The 20,527-nt window shown below is 31.1% G+C and overlaps 2 pseudogenes; one reads left to right on the top strand and one right to left on the bottom strand.

Moving 5' to 3' along the window:
• The first annotated feature begins 837 nt into the window (after nucleotides 1-837).
• On the top strand, nucleotides 838-3,114 carry LOC132915873 (putative serine protease K12H4.7; annotated as a pseudogene).
• A 1,492-nt stretch (nucleotides 3,115-4,606) lies between these two features.
• Nucleotides 4,607-20,221, bottom strand: LOC132915865 (uncharacterized; annotated as a pseudogene).
• Between the last annotated feature and the right edge of the window lie 306 nt (nucleotides 20,222-20,527).

The raw sequence follows: 20,527 nt of genomic DNA, 5'->3' as shown, positions 1-20,527 counted from the left end.
CGGGTATTCAACCGCCTTGCTTGGAACGTATATATTATCAACAAATAAAGGACGCGAAATATAGCACACTCTTCAACAACAAAACAAGATAAATATAATTAAAGTAAGTACAGGCGAAAATACTGCGGATATTTTTACGAAGGCACTGTGTAGAGAGAAATTTGAAAGGTTTAGGTCATGGATGAATGTAAACTAAGAGGAATGTAAATAAAGTAATAAGGTTTAAAGGTTCTATTAAGTAATTCGACAAATCATGTAAATCCGATAAGCAGTCGTTAAGAAGCATCTGGAAGAGTCGGTTGACAACAAGCGAGCGTGCGAGTAGGTTTACGAGGTCTTCAGAGTATAACATATGTGTATAACTGTTGTGTGTTGAATAAAGTGAACTATTTGAATTTCCGAATCCCTTCTATATCTTTACACTAAGTTATGAAATTCATAGTTTAATAAACAGGATATATACAAGGCACTTGTTCAGTTCAGCCTCACAATCTTCAATTTTGATGCACAAAGGAAATATTAATTGTTCATAAAGTACGACCTGCACTCTTTCTGGCAAACTATTGCCTATATAAAAATTACATTAAATTTGGAATAATATTGCTTTGCGTAGGTTCTGATAATAAAACAATTGAACTATTTTTAACTGGCATTTGATATATCTATATCAACTGTTTCTTCTTTCAGCAATGCCCGTTTGTCTTCTTTACTAGTAGACTTTTATGAGGGGTCGAAGCAAATATGGTAATCTAGGTGCTCCAATTTTATCTGAAGATCATGAACTTCCAAGTGCCGAATGGTTTACACAGTTTCTAGATCACTTTGATCCAACTGATGCGCGTGTTTGGCAACAGGTAATAAGAATATATTAAATATTTCTTAATTTTTATTTTATAATATAAATCTTTTTATTATTTTTTCAGAGATATTTCGTAAACGTTAGGTTGGGGTTAGGTTGGAGAGCACTATAAGAAAGGTGGTCCAGTATTTTTGATGATAAGTGGTGAAGCTGCAGCAAATGCTAAATGGATGGCAGAAGGTCAATGGATCGAATATGCTAAGCAATTTGGGGCGCTATGTTTTCAAGTGGAACACCGCTTTTATGGACAAAGTCATCCTACTTCGTATGTAACATTGTTTATAAAATATATAATTGATACATTTTAAGTTATAATGTTACGTTTTTGTTATCTGCAGGGATCTCGGCGTGAAAAATTTAATGTATCTTTCATCGCAACAGGCACTTGCAGATTTGGCTTACTTTATAGAATTCATGAATATTAATTACAAGTTACCAGCTGGTACTAAATGGATTGCATTTGGAGGATCATATGCTGGATCATTAGCTGCTTGGTTGCGTAATAAATATCCTCATTTAGTACACGGGGCTGTTTCTGCTAGTGGTCCTTTATTAGCAGAAATTGATTTTCAGGGTAAATATAAGATACACTTAAATATAAAAAATATTTTATTTAAAACAGAAGTGTTTTATATTAATAATTATACTTTATAGAATACTTTGTTGTTGTTGAAAATGCCCTCAAAGAATATTCTGAAGCATGTGTAAATGCAATACTAGAAGCAAACAAACAATTTCATATAATGTTACATCGTCCTATCGGTCAACAAGGAATAGCTAAAAAATTTATGTAAGTAAAAGTAAAATTCTTCATTTACAAATCAACTATATCATTATTGAAAAATTATTTTTACTTATAGTTTATGTGATCCAATCAACGAACATACCAAACGTAATGATATTTCGAATTTGTATGAAACAATAGCAAGCATCTTTGCTGGTATTGTACAGTACAATAAAGACAATCGTAATAATTCCGCAATGGCTAATTTAACTATCGATAGTGCCTGCGACATATTAACGAACGAAACATTGGGTATTGCTATTGACAGACTTGCAATTTTGAGCACTAAAATATTACAAGCATCAGAAAAAAAGTGTTTGGATTATATGTATAATAAAATGATTCATAAACTTCGGAACATAACATGGGCTAGCGAAGAAGCAGAAGGGGGTAATGTATTTTTTTACTTATACTATTGCTGTTTTAATTTTTATTTATTGTATTTTAAAATATATTTCTTGTAGGACGTTAATGGACGTACCAAACGTGTACAGAATTTGGATTCTTTCAAACTTCGACAGCACGCCCAAAATTATTTAGTGAAACTTTCCCAGTAGATTTCTTTGTGCAACAATGCATTGATATATTTGGCCCAAGGTTTATTTAAAATTACGATAAATACATTTCTCAATTATGATAAATCATTAGCTATAAAATTATAACATTTCCGTATTCTAACAGGTACAATATTCATTTGCTGAATTCGGCAGTGAATAGAACAAATATTCTGTATGGAGGATTAGATTTAAAGACTACAAATGTAGTATTTGTACATGGATCAATTGATCCTTGGCATGTTTTGGGAATTACAAAATCAGCAAATCCGCAAATACCTGTCATTTATATTGATGGTGTGTACATATTAATTGAAATTTTTCATTTTTCGTGTAATACAAAAAATTTATTTATTATTATGACCATAGGTACTGCTCATTGTGCCAACATGTATCCTCCTTCCAAAAATGATCCACTTCAGTTGAAAGCTACCAGAGTTGAGGTTGGACATTTAATAGATGAATGGCTGCATAATTAAATATGATATTTTTAACGCTGTGTGTGCTACATTTAACTACTTTATGATAAGTAGTTTTTTATTTTTTTAAACAAAAATGATGTATTAAAAGAATTAAATTTATCTTATTAACTTTTTGAACAATTTGTATTTTCCTTTATGAACTTCTGTGAAACAATTATGATACATAAATATTTTTAGTTGAAACAATTCGTGCATAACTAAGACTAAAACTAACTATGTACGTACATAACAAGTTACTGAAGATACACGAGTGTTCACCATTCTGTGTTTATGTTTAAACAACTAGAATGCATGTATAGATACAATTAAACAAGTTTGCCCATAATGGCACTATTACAATTTTTTGTAGATTACTGAAGTATTAAATAAATACATGTACAAACTTACTACGAATATCTTACGTCAGTCAATGAATAAATACATATCTATTAATTATATATGTTTTATTCTTGACAAGCATGAGAAAAGATGTTCAACTGGTTAAAATAATACTAAACACAAATAATTTATTAAGGTGTTTTAAAATCTGCAAAAACAGATCCGACATGAATTTGAATAAGTGCAAAGTGTCTTAAAATGAGCACCATAACTAAATGAATTTTGATTCTGATATGTATAGCGTCGGCCTTTCCTTAACGGTACCATCTTCGAATATCGTTTCGTTATGAGTTTGTTCGATTCCTTTAAGGCGAGGCCAAGGTGCCCATTACAGATATTGATCAACCGAGTATGCGTATGATTTTCATAAAATATTGTCAATCCTATTATAATCGAACATTCTTATAATAGTTTGTATCGAATTCGTTTAAAAATTATTAGAATTCGTTTGATCAGTAATTATACATATACATATATTACTTTCTCATTTTTTTGGCATATCCTTCGATCAACTCGTGATCCTCCTACATTCACAACTTTCGTCTTTGACTTACGCTACTGCAGTATACGGTATTTACATTACGTAACAAGGTAGTAGTAAATAATTTACTGTATAACAGAACAATAAATGTAGGATGAATTAGTTTTTCTATCTATGAATCACGCTTAAAAATTCTCCTACGCAACGTTTGAATTGTTCACCATGTTGTTTTAAGTTTCCATTTTAAATGGAGTTACAAATTATTTCATAAATGATATAGCAGAATACATGGATGGATGGTGATTTAATGCTAAAAAGAAGATGAAATATAAGAAAATTTATCCACATGAAACTTTATTTCTAAAAAAAATGATTTTAAATATTTGTCAAACGTTTGTTATGATATATATGCATTTGGTAATATTTTATTTTACTAATTTCTTCGTCAAATGACTACAAAATATTGTTCTAAGAATATTAGACATACATATACATATTTCTTGAAAAAATTTGGGACAAAGATTTATAATTCATGTTAAATATACATTCTTCTAAGTAAACTTTGAATTGTAAATGGAAAACAATATACATTTTTGATATTCTAACTTAGAATTAGCTGAATTACTAGAAACAGTTAGTTGAATTTTAAACACAAGATTTTATACATGTTTCAAAATGTATATGTGTAATTTAGATCTAGAATATTATAGAAAATGTCAACGATCCACCTCAAAAGATTTTGAGATAGATGTGCTTTTCTATAAAAAATAAAGTTATTTAGAAATTAAAATTGAAATTAAAGCAATGTATGAATTCATCAATTTTTTTCTTAAAGAATCAGATCAATATATAAAATTCACATACTACTGTATTGAAGAAATAAAAAAGAGATGTTCTTATATATAAAAATACACATACACAAGAAGTATTTCACTTATTTAAACAAATTTGTCTGTACAAATATTTTTAAATCCAAATATTACCAAATAAACATTCAATTAATTATATCTTTCACATTCAACAAATAATCAAAAATACATATGCTGAAATTAAAACTCTATATTGAAAGAAATTTACCTTACATTTTGTACGTATTTCCTAACATAAAGTCACCATCTTCCAGTGCGTCACCATTTATAAAATATGCATACAGCATAAAAAATACAACTTGCTCGTGATCTAATCGCGACTCGTCACAATAATCGATTCACCGAAAATCTCAAAAAAATAAGCGGTTCTAGGTAACCGATTTTATGTTTAGTATCTGTGATGAGACTGAGACTGCCTCCACTCGGGCGTAGAGTTACCGTGGTGATGATGATGATGATGATGATGGCGTTTCTTGTCAGAAATGCTGGCGTGCTTGTTAGACGGGTACGTGGCTACATCGCTCACAACTAATTCTGAACCATCTCTCTCGGTGTTGTTGCCACGGTAATTTTCTCGGTATCCTGGTTCATCCAGGGTCTCCTTGCGACGAAGAGGAGGATGATTGGTCTTATGACCGGCCGTCTCATGCAGATTTTCCCAAGCTTGACGGTAATATCGATTCAGTCCTCCTCGACTCTCAGAGGAACTGCTTCCAAAGCTGGCCACGGTATTGCAATCTGGAGATGCACGGTGTCGGTAATGCTTGCTGCTTCTACCGCGATTTCTGTGTGAATAGTTTAACAAATATTTATTATTATTTCAACTTCGAGACCTTTATGCATAATGATTTACTGGTAATATCTGTAGGTTGACAAAATGATAAGTTGTACAATTTTTCTATTTTATATAGAACATTAGTCGAATAAGACTATTGAATGGTAATTTGTTAAATTGATGTACAGAAGTAGTTTTCTAGAAAACTAATGTATAGAAGGTAACTTATAATTTGTAATATGTAAAATTTCACTAATAACATTAGTTGTATTGTGCAAGAGGGGCCAAGTAATATTTTATATTACTGTTTTATTTTTCTAACTTGAAAACAATACAATATTATTGTTGTGTTTAATTTATACACCTTGGATCTAAATTTATAGCATAAATGAAGTCAGGAGAGATTCTCTAGTTCAAAATAACACGAAAATAAAAAGATAAAATTGCGTCGAAGATTTCATTTTATAGAAAATCGTGTTTGGAAACTTATCACATAGGTATTCATGTATTTGATTGATTTTCGACTGGGTAGGAGTAAGGAATTGACAGGATGTTATTCTACATACGAAAATAAATTAAATTTTTTCGACCCGAAAATATAGAATAAGATTTATTCGCTTAGAGTTTAATTTTCAAGAAAATAAAATTTGAAAGTTTGTTGAATATGCGATTTCTTGACCGAATAGGATCAAACTTTATTTTCTTCAAAAGGAAGCTTCAAACGAAAAATTTCTATTTTACATTTTTATACGTAAAATAGTCTCTTGTCGATTATTTATTCCTGTATAGCTGGGAATGAAGCAAATATATATGTACTTGAAAAGTAACACATATACATTTTTTCGAAAATAAATGCTTCGATGTAATTTTGTTATTTTTATTTTGAATTTAGAATCTCGCTGATTTCATTCGCTTTAGACCCATAGTGTATTTCTAATTAATAATTTATGATCTTCCTTCTTTCTTCTTAGGAACATATATATACAGTAAGCAAGATATATATGCGGTTTGTTGTATTGTCGATTTGGCTTTCAGATATTTAGATTGTTCCTTATAGAAAATTCTTATTCAAATATTTCTGGTTTTTATTATAACACTTTAGTTGAGAAACTGAAGCCAAATCGATTGTTTCATTTTGTATTATGTATGTTTGTTTGGGAAACATAATTTAGCGAAGTGTAATTGAAGCAATTTGTAGTGAAATCATTAGCAATACCATCACCAATTTGAAGATGGAAGGAGCACCAAATAGTTAGATATAGATATATTAGGAGTTTATTATAATTTAAATCTCTTGTGATTTTTATTAAAATTATTTTACTATATATAGTGAGCCATTTTCTAGTAATCATCGCATTTTTCCTTCAGCATAGCTTATTGTACAACCAGAAACTTTATGAAACATTATCAAACTATGCTATTAAATAAATTTTAATATACACAGATATAATTGTGAATACAGAGATAGTAAATTTTAATTTGTTGAGATTATACAAATATGTTTAGTTGTCAATTTAAAGTTCTATATTTACAGTAACTTCCAAAATTGTTGTAACACTCTTTAAAACTGAATAACTGCTTAAAAATAGGACCGCACGATTTGAATATTTTTGATAAGTTAGGAGGATTAGTTTACTAGATGACGTATAAAAAAAGTTCTAAAAAAATTGCAATTGGTTGGAATCGTCAAGAAAAAAAGTAAGGATCGCATTTCCCAAAATTTTTTCTTGGAATTGTAATGAAACTTTAAACAACATTTTGAACATTTCTATCAGTTATACATGTACATATATGCCGAAAATTTTATTAAAATTGGTTGACGCGAAAACAAGCGACAGGCACCGAAAGACGTAAATTTCAGGCCATTTTTCACCATCTTTAAACGTTTGCAGCTCATAGCAACGTTAACCGATTTCGATGAAATTTTCAGCATGTATGTAACTGATATAAATGTCTAAAATGTATCGTTTAAATTTTCATTACAAGCTCAGACAAAGAAGTTGCGGAAAATATAATGTTTACTTTCTTTCTTGGCGATTCCGACCAGTTGTAGTTTTTTCAAAAAATTTTTTTATACTTGATCTAGTAAAATAATCTTCCTAATTTCTAAAAAAAATCCAAATCATTTGGTCCAATTTTAAAAAGGTTATTCAGTCTCAATGGGTATGGTAATTTTGAATGTCGCTGGAATTTTATACATTCAGTTTTATCGTATTCAGTCATAATTATATCATGCTATTATTTCTTATTATTTAAGCCTATAAATATCAGTTAATTAAAGTTATCTGACAATTTAATGATGCTCCACGTTTTTAACCCGAAGTAATAGAAGAGTTATATCAAATATAACAACAGGAAGTATTTTTACGATCAATGAAATATCGAAATACAAATAATTAAATGAAAGTTCGAAAACAGTTGAATATGTGCATTAGTACTAAATTGTTGAAACAATTCACATGTATTGAACAGAGGGAACATAGTGGGAAATAAAATATGGAAGTACAGCGACATTTCAAGTTGAAAAGTTAAAACCTTAGAATTAGGTATTAATACACTAACAAAATATATAATCTAATTTAAATGTAACGACAAATTCTATTTAAAATTAAATTAAAAACAAAAAAGGAAACAAAAGATATATATTTCTATATTGCATAAATTGACATATAGTGGAAATATCTAGTTTGTGCAAACCTATAACATAAACCAGCAAACAAGTAGAAACATCCAGTTTGCTCAAGTCCGTATAATTGACGAATGGAGTCAATAGGTTGATCACGTGCCGGTTTATTTGATTTAAACATTGATATTATCGAATCGAAACTATCTCTTGAACGCCCTTGTTCAAAAGTGTTAGGACATCTCGTATTTTTAATAAAATGTTGGTATTTGGTATAGATCATGAATTTTCAATTACAAGCCTGTTTTAATAAAATCATTATGTATATTAGTAGTGTATAATTTCTTCACTGTACAAATACTATTTCTTGATGTCTTTATTATATATTTAATTTTTTCCAATTTTGAGCTAATATAATAACTGTTTTATGACTTTTGAGCGATGGTGTATAACGTCCCTCGACAACAAGATTTGAACGTTAAAGAGTTAATAAAAAATCAGTGCGAATATCAGTTTAGAACAACTTTTCATGCGAATTGAGTTATGTTTAACAGTCAACAAAATATTATTATATTTCTTCCGCTAATTACTCGTTTATTTGCGATTACTTCGTCTTATTAAGCTATCTAGCAATTACTTTTCCTTTATTTATTTAAATCACGAACCATTATTAATCGATGGGCAAGTTATCTTAATTCAGAGACAAATAATTTTCAGAAACTGAGCAAATTTTTTCATAGAACACTTCATCCCATCAAACTCTAAACTTCTCACTATACGTATATTCTTCCCTTAAATCGAATCTCTTCCATTAAGGATAGTGCCCAATCCTATTTAAACGATGTGCTAAGAGAACAGTACACATAGATGAAGCTACTTGGGGGGAAGAAAGTGCGTGAACGCTGCATTGACCTGTGTGCGTCCGGAAGAAGAGGAGAAGCTTTAAAAATACGTGGTAATCGTGGTGAGCGGTGGTGAACGAGCTATCGCTATATATGGGTGCTCATTATAAACGTTGCTCGTTTACCTTGACTAGTAATCACTCGCGAGGGTGGCGCATGGCGGTTGTAGTGGTACGTGGTGATGGTTGATGTAGTGGTGGGCGGTGGTTGCGTGGAGGGTGAAGGCGATAATGGTGGACTATATATGTATATATATAGACTATATAGGAAGTAATTGTTTGATAATCTTAAAGGACAGGGTTGGAAAGGTACCCAGCGCGATGGGCCGCCGAGAGGCCGAAGGAATAAGGATGATCGGTGCCGCGGCGAGCCGTCAAGTCGCGGCGCCCCAGGTGCTGGTCGGGGAAGGGCAGCGCCAGTAGCGTATACCAACGCGAGGGCATTCCGGTGTCACCCCTTCCAAGGCCACCACTACCGCCACCCCTCAACGCACCAATCCCGCCAAGCCCCCTGCGACGCCTTCCTCTGACGCTGCCACTGCCGCTAGCCACCGCAACGCAAATGGGCTCAGTGTTAATTGTTATTTCTTGATCGTTACCTAGTTTCCTCCGATCAATCTTTTCCTTTTTTTTCTTTTTTTTTTTCTTTTATTTTTTCCACTTTTTAAAATTATTTCTTTTTTTGCGGACGTTACTATTTCTTTTTTAACCCTTTGCGATCTTATTCAGCCGAGATATGGGCACCGTGCTAGTTGGAATTAATTTTCATTGAACAGATACTGGTAATTAAATTGCAAATTCGAGGGCGTAAAAATTTATAGAATGTGCGAAATAATGTGCGAAAATATATAAAAAATAATCCAAATACTGTGCTCATTATAACACTTCATAGATGAAACAAATATCTGTCTTGATTTTATTTCTTTTTAATTATATTGATATATGTAAAAAATATATGCAAAATATGCATTTGCATAAAAATTCGCAGTTTACTGTATATATATATATGTATTATATCATTCAGTTTTCTTTTTGCATTTGGAGCATTTTGGAGCATCCTTTGTCAAATAATTCAAGATAAGAAAATATTTAATTGTATTAATTTGCAGAATCCTATTAGGGTGTATCTTCGAAATGAAATATGTTGTCAATATGAAAAGTTAATATTATTATACAATTAGAACGGTTCTTTTTCTTTTTGGTAGCTGAGAATAAACATACGACCACAAAGGGTTAATGCTGATATTTTTTCTCTTCCCTTGAATGATTGTTTTATTATGATTGTTTGGATTAACCCTTTCGTTGCTGAGATAATTTTTAAATGTAAATCTTCATCTGTTAATGTATGTAATAATTGAATCTTCATGGCAAATATATTGTTAAAGAAAAGTGAGTATTTTAGACACTATATACACTGCGTCCCATAACTATAAAACCATTCTAAACTCTTCAATTCTTATACAAATAAATTAGAATTATATTCGAAAGTTCAAAATCGAACAATTAAGCTTATTGAAATATGACATTATGACGAAATATAAAAATTATAATATGACACATAAAAATTGAAAGTTTTTGGATGGTTTTATAATTATGAAACGCAGTGTATAAATGGATTTGTTAACTTTTTAAATTATACAATGTAAATATTGAGGTAAATGTTATATTATACTTTAAAATTTGTAATTTTCGATGTTATAGTTAATTATAATTTTTTTATATGTATATCGTGTAGGTAAATAGGTAATTAACAGCAATGAAAGGATTAGTTTGAATGTCCCATGTAGACAAGTTTGTCTAATTTTAAATTTCTAACCCTTTCGTCACGGAAAATAATCTACAATAATTTGTTCTCTTGAGAAAAAAAGAATATCGTACGCAATCTCATTAATAAATTATCTTCGACGTAATGAAAGATGCAGAGAACTTTTTAAATTATTATGCTTTTTGAAAAGAATAGATCATGTTAGTAATATCAATTTTAAAGAATTGTAATGAATATAATTAGGAACATGTATGGTTTGATTAACAAACATGGACTTTCAATTTAGAAAGTGTTAATCACCTTCGAAAGGGTCGATCATTTTGCCGTTTCTTATAATTGTATTCTCTTATAACAAAAATTTACAAAAATCTTGTTCTACATTTTCTAACGCAAAAATCATATGTACGTCTTATGTCAATTTTTTAATCAAACAAAATAATTCATGTTTTGATAAAAGATGCAATAGAACCTCTCATTTGAATTTCTGTTAAGAATTCGTGTTAAATCATTCTATAAGGTACGTAATTTTTTTATAACGCATTTTTTGCTCTTTTTCTTTCCTTTTTTTTTCAAAACCAGATTACTTTACACGAATTCAATGGTAATATAATGTTCTATATTATAATGTTATGCAGATTCGAAATTTCAATGATTTCAATGTCTATAAAAACTAACGTTTGGATTAAAACTGCATTCAAAAAGAAATTGCGATTCCTATGTTTCTAAAATGTATGAAACTAAGAGAACAAATATATTGCGTTTCCATGAATTCAAAAATTTCCAATCTTTCGAATAACAAAGATTCTACAATATTTCTTTTATCAACCAAAACCTGGAGCGTAGTTCGTTGTAAACTTTTAATCTGCATCCAAAATAATTCACAATGCACATCGTAAAAGCGTATTTTAGATATAGATGGAAATTTTCCAGAAGATATCTTGGTCTAGTAACGTTGTATTTTTTCACTTAAAATGTAATGTTTTACAGCATGCTGCATAGAAATTTATAATATTACCAGTCGACAATATTAAAAACAAAAATATAATCGAAATTAAGAGGGCTCGGAGGTTATTGATTCTTACACGTTTTCTTCTGCAAAGACTGTTTACGTAACAACTCTTTGTCACACTAATTACAACACCCGGAATGAATTACAAATTACAATATTTCGAGGGAGCTACGAAACGCGAGTTTAGATAAGAAGAAAATAGGCAAGAAGACAGATGAAAGAATAAAGAAAGTTTAAACAAATGTAGAGTAAGCGATACAATATATACACGTAGGGTCAAAGAGCGAATGTATTGTATGTATATAGAAGCTATAGTTATGCATAGTCTGTCCAAGAAATAATGCCTGTTAGAGAAGTCGAAGGCAATACAATTTTTAAATTGCAGATAACAAGAGAATCAGATGATTACCAATATAACATGTTTCATGACACAAGAATCTAAAAGTCAAAATGGGAACAATGTAACATGCATCTACGCTACGTATATTTGAATATTTACGGTAATTGATAGTCAGTCAATGGTAAGGACGAGAAAACCAGTCTTTTAAATAAGTAGGTTGCCATCGAGCCATTAGAGAATTAGTAAGAAATTTCCTCCTTCTAATAGAGTAATACGATAAAAGGAAGTAGTATATGTATAAGAGTAATTTTATTAGCTTCCACCATTTATATCTTAAGATTTCTATTCATTTGAAGTGATACGAAATTTGTTTAATTCCCATAACTGATAGTATGTGAAAATATCAGGATATTTCTAATTTTAGGAAGTTTAATTTAAAGTAGAGATATTAGAAATTGAACGAAATTAAACAAATCCCAAAGATTAAAACAAATGTATTTTGCCACGAAATAAACTTTTTCAGTATCAGTATCAGTAAAAGTTTCAAATCAAGTTCTTTTTTTTTCCATTTAATTTTCCAATTAATGCAATGAAAAATATTTAAATTTCTTTCCTAATTTTGAAATTCAACGATTAGAAATTGAATGTTAATCTCTATCAAACATTCATATTTCCATTTAAACACACGCAAATTATTTCGTTTCAAAATATAGAATTGAAATTACCTATGAAATATATGAAAAATATTATTTAATTAATTTAATTAATTATCCTTACTCATAATAAAATAATCCTCAAATTGCTCCCAGCAACGAATGAGAAACGAATAAACAACGCGCTAGAAAACGAGCAAAACGTAACAAACAAATAAAAACAAAGATGAATATAATCTGACATCACAAAACAGGCGTTACTTTTGGTGCAACCAAATCACAGAAATCAAAAGAACCGACAACAACTCGATAATGCCATCATTCTACACGCGATTCGCGGATTTAGGTGAGTGATTTGCTTTTACCTGCGTATGAGTATTACAACGGTGGTGATTACAGCAGCAAGGAATACGAAACCACCGAAGACACCCAAGGCGATCACCGCGCCTAGATTTAATTTTGCTTGATGAGTGTTACTCGACTGGTCGGCGTTGTCCACCCTGAAAGGTCCAGAAGGTTCAGGAACACCAGTTCCAATGCCAGCCTGAGCATTGTCCACTCCACTGCCAGAAATTTCATTGTCCTGAGGATGATCGTTGGTGTCGTCGTTCAAAGGTGGCGACGGAGGCGGTGCTGGTCTCTGAAGACCAATATTTGGTTTCCTTGCTATGGTTTCCCGAACCGTCGCGGGTAATTCGGCGGTGCTAGCCACTCTTCGTGGTGGCACAGAGGTGGTTGTGGTTGTGGTCGTCGAGATTGTTGTGGTTCGAACTCGAGGTGGTAGGAATGTGTGTCGGGTTCTGCTGGTTCTTCGTTGGTCGCACGGTTGTTCGGGAAGACACAGTCACGGTGGTACGTGGTTCTTCTGTAATAAAGGAATTTTGGAGACGTTGATTCTCTTGTAATTCTAATCATTCACATAGGTTCTGTTAAAGAAAATTTAATGATTATTATTATTATGTATTCACATAATCCCTTAGGAATATATAGATTCCCAGTTTCCAATCATATGTAAAATTTCTTTTATCCCAAGTTATCTTAGACCTCCTGTATTGGTTTAAGTGAAAAGAGCCTTTTTGTAATTCTAATTATGATATATTAGCGTATTAATATAGTTTTAAATTGATAACGAAAAAATTGAGTACATTTTTGATTGAATTTTGTAGAGTAAGAGGTCAAGAGTCCTTAAGAGGTCAATACGACAAAAGATTATTGTTTGCGATTTCAACAAAAAATTAAATGTAAATGATAATCTACATATATCGTTATTGAAATTACTGAAATTAATTATTGCAATTATTGCAACTACAGTTATTGCAGATATATTATAATACAGATTTCATACGTATTATATGTGATTTAGTTTAAAATAATATTTTAATATATAAGCATTTATATTATATTAATAGTATATGTATTATACTATTTTTATACACACACACGCACGGACACACACATATAACAGTCAGGTACAGAAGGTACACAATAGTTAAGTAGAATTTGGTTGAAAACAATACTGTTGTAAATCAGAATTCATTTTGAAATTTATATATGTATATATTAAAACAATTATGAATTACTTATTAATTCTTTGAGTTGCTACGCGCATAACAGTTATATGCATAAATGAATTTAAGTTCCAAGTATAAAATAAATATCTCATGAATTGGATTGAAAAACAACCTTTGAATATTCTCATATTATATCATTTACATTAATAAAGATTCAATAATTAATTATGAAATTAAATTATCCTCGTATTTGAAGATTGCAAACACTATCACGAAAAATGACTTGCTTCTCTTTCTAAAGAAATAATTAAATTTGTATTTATTCCATAAAAATAATTAAATCACATACCCGTACAAGTGGGTGCGACATGATCATATAAGCCAGTAGGCAAGCATAATATTTGTCGGAAGCCAGAAAGTCTATAACCCTTCTCGCAAGTGTATGTAACGATACTGCCTACGAGAAGACTTCGACTGAAGTTCGTTTTCGATGGTACTGTCTCGGTCTCGTCGACTTCATCGATTTGAATATAACTATGTGGAACAGGAGCAGGAGGATCGCACAGAATTGGCTCGCAACGTGGTGGCGGTCCGTTCTAGCGCTCATCGATATCGCATGTCAGTCTTGCACGACCTGTAATCGGAACAAATTGTTTCTTCTGCAAATTACTAATCCATTATAATTTATTAATAAGCTGTAAACAATGTCTATGTAGCGTTAAACTAAAAATGAAAAGTCTATTTATATAAGTTATACATATCCTTCTATATTATTTTTTATAAAACCGTTTTATAAAATTGTTTTATACAACATTTTGGCTTTATTACTACTATATCGGTGTTTCATTAATAAATATTGTAGCATTTAATGTCTCATAAAAATCGAAAATATTTTGTTTTAATCTCAAATTAGAAATCTTAGAGAGAAAGTATAAAAATCTGATCATAATATATTATTATAATGTATCGATGAGTATCTTGGAAAATGTACATGCGTACATATTTATATTTATATCTGCTTAAACTGAATGTACTCCATGATTTTCTTTTTACTTTTATCGCTTACGGTCGCATGAAACGCTTGTGTAGATGATTCGCAACATGGGGAGAAAAAAAGGAAAAGATTCATTGCATTACGTTATTACACTATTTATTCATTTTCATGAATAAACACTACACAGTGCAACTGACACAGGAATTTGTCAGTTGTGCAACATAAAAATTCTCATATTAAAATCATGCACGCATTCAAAGCTTATCTTCAATCAGATTAATTTCAATCTCTACCATAAATCTCTAAAAATGATAAACCAATTTAAACGATTCTAGAATCAGGAACAAAATCAAGCCGCAACGAGAGGATCAATAAACAATCAGAAAGATGATGTCATCAGGATCCAACACCAACTAATATTCTTACCAATTTCCTTCAAAAGGCTCGTTGGCGAAGCGTTTCAACACAGGTATCAAACGATATTACCCACAAACGATAGCCATTTATCAATGAGAAATAATGGCTAACGCCACGATAAATTCTTACCAGTCATCTCGTATCCTTCATCGCAGGAATAAAGCACCTGACTGAGATAACTAACGGTATTGTTGATAAGTGTGTAACCTCCGTGTTTTATGTTCGCTGGATAACCGCACTCGATGCCTGAAACGAGCAGAATGTTGAATTTAACATCGATAGGACGATCGTGTATGGTTCACCGAGTGGCCTCTGTGTCTAATTCTTGCTCTCTTACTTTTGCACACCGGTGGAAACTCGTTGTAGAAGCCAGTATCGAGGCATGTACGAGTCGACGGTCCTATAAGAAGGCTGCCGGCGTTACAAGTGTAATCCACCGTCGCGCCAACTTCATATGCGCTTCCGGAATTCCGATCTGTTGTTGTGGTCACCGTCATCGTGGAATTCGGAGGCTGTTCTGGTCGACCACACGCTCGTGGTTCTAAGAGCAAACAAAGAATTCCTTGGTTTTACTTGTTGTCTCACATTGTTTGACCAAGTATGGAATAGTATCTATCTAATATAGAATAGAGACATTTGTAAAAATCCGATAAATAAATTGTACGAATCGAATCTGACAGGTGACTTATCTGTGAAACGTCATGAGGCTCTCTCACTGCCTCACTTGGCACCGTTTATTTTTCCAATAACTTCTCTCGCGATACTCTGACGGAGAAAAATAGCGCGGACATTGTGCACATGACGAACGTATTGGTCGAGAGTTTGATACTTGGGTATGTAATTTTTTAAAAATTTTATAAGCAAAGTAGCTTCTTAATTAATAAGGAGAATAATTAATAAAAAGAATACTCTTTGTTTGTTTTCCATGAAAATATTGTACCTGATGTTAAGCTTCCAGTAGTTGAGTACCTGTTTCTTATTAGATATAATTTATGCGTTTTTAAATGTTAGTTCAATACTGAAGATTGCTCGTAACGTTAGGAATATGGGACTGCTCTTAAATTGAGTGTAAATGTATGATTGAATACCTACAAAAATCTTGTATTTTATGTGACTGATTTTATATGAGTAACGTTTAAAAAACAAGATGATATTCCATACATTTGCTTACTTTTCTCTATCTTTTTCTATCTATCTTTTTCAGAAGAGAGAGATAAGAACTTCATTTTTTATACATAAGCTTTTCAGCAACCATATTGATCAATTCCATAAATTCTAAAATACAACAAGTTGATGATGATATAAACATTATTTTTTAAATCTACTATCACAGAATTTACTATCATTAGTGTCATCATTTTGCGATAAATGAACTGATGGAAGGAAATCATTCGTGTCTTGAGAGTTGAACGTTAATCGTGTACTTGTGTAATGAAATTACGAAATGAACAATAAGCCAAGTTGTTCAGTTTAGCTTTTGAGAGGCTCGCATAATATTTTTCACCCTTTATTTAATATCTTTCTATTCTTTACGCGTTGCTAAAAAAAAGTAAACGGATTGACTATATTATCGCACCAATCAAGTAAATAAAAGCGGAGAAGTTCTATAAACCTAATATATCAACATGCTATTCGTACGATATCATGATGTATTCTAAAAATTGATCTTGAATGGTAATTAAAAAACAATGTACAAACACAAGAAGCGAATATAAAAGACAAAGTGATATGAGAAAAGGTCCTCTAATTGTTTTGTGCAATGTGTCATCATGTACGTATTAAGATATCTATGAAGAATTAAGTATATATATATATATATATTTCTATAGTAATGAAGATGACATTTATATAGATGACATTCGATAGTAATTCGATATTAATGAGAAAATACTTGTTACTCACGGTGTTGACAGATGAAATTTAATCGAGCTGTGCAAGGAGTATCAGACCAAAGCCATCCTCTACTACCATCATATCGGGCGCAGTCTTCTTCGCTGCCTTGAGGTAGACTCCAGAAAGAAACAGAAACTTCGTCGCCGCTTCCTGTCCACCTCCAAACCGTACGATCCTTTTGATCTCTTACTGCACCCATCCAATATTGACTCGAAGTATCACTCCTTAATAAAGATAAGGTATATCTTTTTAGAAATGCTTGTTGAAAACACACTTATTACACAATGAACATTGAACATTTTTTCGTTTATGATAATAACTCTCTTTATGGTAATTTACCTTTCGCTTAAACTATTTCTATAATAATTTATTAAATTATCTATGTATCAGAATCTAAGATTCTAATCTAATTATTTGTATTTGTTATTGCTCGTATTTAACTGCTACATATTGATTAAAATTTATTTAATATTTTACAAGAGATGTATTTTTGAATTCTATATAAAAGAAGAAGAATAGAAACGAAAGTTTTCACTCTAATATTATTTGTATTTATGAGTACAAGTTATCCTATTTTTATACTCGCCACTGTAAACAATTTACGTCAGAAGGTAGGTTTAGTTTATTTCATGGTAGTAATAGAAGTAATTTCAAATTACAAGGTACAAATGGTACAATAGGAAAATTGACTTGTTTTGAAGCTAAAGTGTTTATTTTAAAATTTTATTACTACCGTATAGAATAATATCTGTACCTTTCCTGTAGCATTTTTATTAACTATTAAATATGAAAATAACAGTTTGATGAAAGTTGCTATTAGTATTAAATATAATAAATTGTCTATTGTAACGAACTAGATAGATCAGTCTGATTTTGATTAAATTGAACTAGTTATATGTTACAGAAAAGAGTTGAAAGTAGATAGCGAAGCGTAGAGGTGGACAATTAATGAATTCGGTACCTGTGCCTCCTCCATAGTTCCCACGAAATAAACCCTTGTAACGCAGGATTACTTTCATCCACTAAAGTACCACCTCGTGCACGACAGAATGCCAATGCTTCTCGGAATATCATCGGTTGGCGATTGTAGAATATGTAACATTTTCCATTGTAGGTTGCTGTCGAACCTGGTGGCTGATCTCTAAATTGTGGACACCTCTCGATGGGAAGAGCCTATATAAAAAAGTAGTCACGTTTCTTTAAATTATAAAAAGGAAAAACCTTACATAAAGAAGAATATACACATAAGAAAAGAATAATCGGTGTAAAAGTCAGTATAAAAACCCTAAAACTCAAGTTTTTCTAATAACCCTGGTACATTTTAATTAGTAGAAAGTGTTAAAATACTGATTATATCTACAAAATGAATTACATTATCAAAATATATATAAGAAATGATAAATAAGGTATATATAAAGAGTCTTTTGAAATGTGATATTTTTTAAAACTTGATTATCCATTTTTAACAATTGAAATTCACATTAATTAGTCCCTTCTGTAGTAAACATAATTCACATTCATGGATTCAAAATTTATGAAGGTAACTAAGGGGAAGTTTCGTGAAAGTTTATATTTTTATAAACACAATTTAAAAAATTGAACTTACGTGGAGATTTGTTGCACCTGCTAAATATTATAACAAGCATTATACGTAGTTTTTGTATATCTTTTGCATATTATATATATTGTATAGATTATATAACTTACAACAAAGCTATTTATGATACTTGGATAATTTTATTTGTTTGAAACAGGTAGAGCAAATTGATCGTACCTGATCAGTGTACACGAAGGACTCGCACAATGAAAGTTGCACTGGAACTAGTGCCGGTGTATTTGCTTCCAAGTGTACGGAAACGAAAATTCCAGGCATAGGCGGATTACAGGGTAAAAAAAGAGGTTGCCCTTCTTCGAGGGGATCGGTGAAACGATTGCAAATTGGATTCGTTCCCAAGTCCGGCCGATTGTTTCCCACACGAACAACAATTGTTCCGGGTATACCATCACCTGCAATCAGAGAACGTGTGAAAAATTTGAACTTGATATCTTTCGAGTGATAGAAAGTGATTCAGAAATTGTATTTCTCGACAATTTAAAAGCACCGTTATTTGTGTATAATAATATCTTCAGTGAGTTATTGATATTTGATTTAATGCATACATACGTGTATAAAATCAAGTATATATATAAAAGATCAAGTTTTTCATTGAAATATCAGCTTTTTCGAAAATGTAGATTAGCGGAACTTTTTTATTAATGCACTTTGCATACTTTTAGACTTATTTTATGTATTACTTTTATTGTTATTTAAGTAATTTTTTTAACATTGTTATAGAAATTGATGTATTTTTTCAGTCACTTGGGTAATAATGTTAAATTATTAATTTATTTGTATGCTCGATTATTGCTAATTAAAAGTACCTAAATTTAATATCTGTGAGTGTGGTAATCGTAATTAAATACGAATATTGTAATTACTAACGAAAGAGAAAGTGATTTGAGAAGCAAAAAATATGACGATAGCTATATATTAATATATTAGTATCCTATCAGTATTTTAATTCAATTTAAATAAAACGCCCGATTTCCTTTTCTTGTAAATATTAGTATTCCTATATTAGTATTCCATTAAAACACAGTTTTTTATTACAGTGATTTAAAATCATAAATTGGCAAAATCGTTAGATAGAGTCTAATGCCCTCAAATTGAAACTTCCATAATACGAAGAACAATTATTTCCACCGACGAGACAAATTTGCCTTTATCTAAATGTGGAAGAAAATGATCTCATGAAATTTCAAGTTTTGAAACAACTACATTGTAGTAATGCACGATACAACAAATAAAAGACTAGAATCGACAAGAACGAATATACAGAAAATAACCCTCTTTATTTCTATCGATAAACTCGATTCTACTCACAAGCTTCCATCGATCAAAGACGGAAGAAGAATACCCTGGTATTAAGATAATAAAATGTGTTATATTACATTACTGAAGAGGATACTTCAGAAACAATCTAGTAGAATGCAGTTCGCATCGATCTAGGCTTTCACTGGCGTCTCAAATTGCTATCCTGTCGCGGCAATTGCATTTGAACGGATAAAATCATCTGCAATAATCCGCTGCTAGGTAAGGACTACATCTTCCGACCTGGAAAACATTTCAGGTGTGACCAGATGGTCAAGTCGTCGCCGAGTTCATAGCCACCACCAACTCCAATTACATGCTTTCCACG

Source organism: Bombus pascuorum, unplaced genomic scaffold (genome assembly GCF_905332965.1).
Source record: "Bombus pascuorum unplaced genomic scaffold, iyBomPasc1.1, whole genome shotgun sequence".
Lineage (NCBI taxonomy): Eukaryota > Metazoa > Arthropoda > Insecta > Hymenoptera > Apidae > Bombus > Bombus pascuorum.
This window is presented reverse-complemented; position numbering and strand designations above follow the sequence as displayed.